Source organism: Cebus imitator, unplaced genomic scaffold (assembly GCF_001604975.1).
Source record: "Cebus imitator isolate Cc_AM_T3 unplaced genomic scaffold, Cebus_imitator-1.0 Scaffold289, whole genome shotgun sequence".
Classification (NCBI taxonomy): domain Eukaryota; kingdom Metazoa; phylum Chordata; class Mammalia; order Primates; family Cebidae; genus Cebus; species Cebus imitator.
The window spans coordinates 1,164,960-1,165,452 of NW_016107604.1; positions in this window are offsets into that span (position 1 = coordinate 1,164,960).

A 493-nucleotide genomic window follows, 5' to 3' on the forward strand; every position below is an offset into this window, starting at 1 on the left:
TAGAGACAGGGTTTCACCGTGTTGACCAGGATGGTCTCGATCTCTTGACCTCGTGATCCACCCGCCTCGGCCTCCCAAAGTGCTGGGATTACAGGCTTGAGCCACCGCGCCCGGCCCTGTTCTGTATCTTTTTAATTGTGAATTGTGCTGTAATAAATATATGCGTGTAAGTGTCTTTTTGATATAAGGACTTCTTTTCCTTTGAGTAGATACCCAGTAGTGGGATTGCTAGATCAAATGCTAGATCTACTTTTAGTTCTTTAAAGAATCTCCATACTGCTTTCCGTAAAGGTTGCACCAATTTACATTCCCCCAGCAGTGTTACCTTTTTACCACCTCCATACCAAATATCTATTTTTTTTTTCACTTTTTAATTTTTTTTTAATTTTATTTATTTATTTTTGAGACAGAGTCTTATTCTGTCGCCCAGGCTGGAGAACAGTGGTGCCATCTCGGCTCACTGCAACCCCTGCCTCCCAGGTTCAAGCAATTC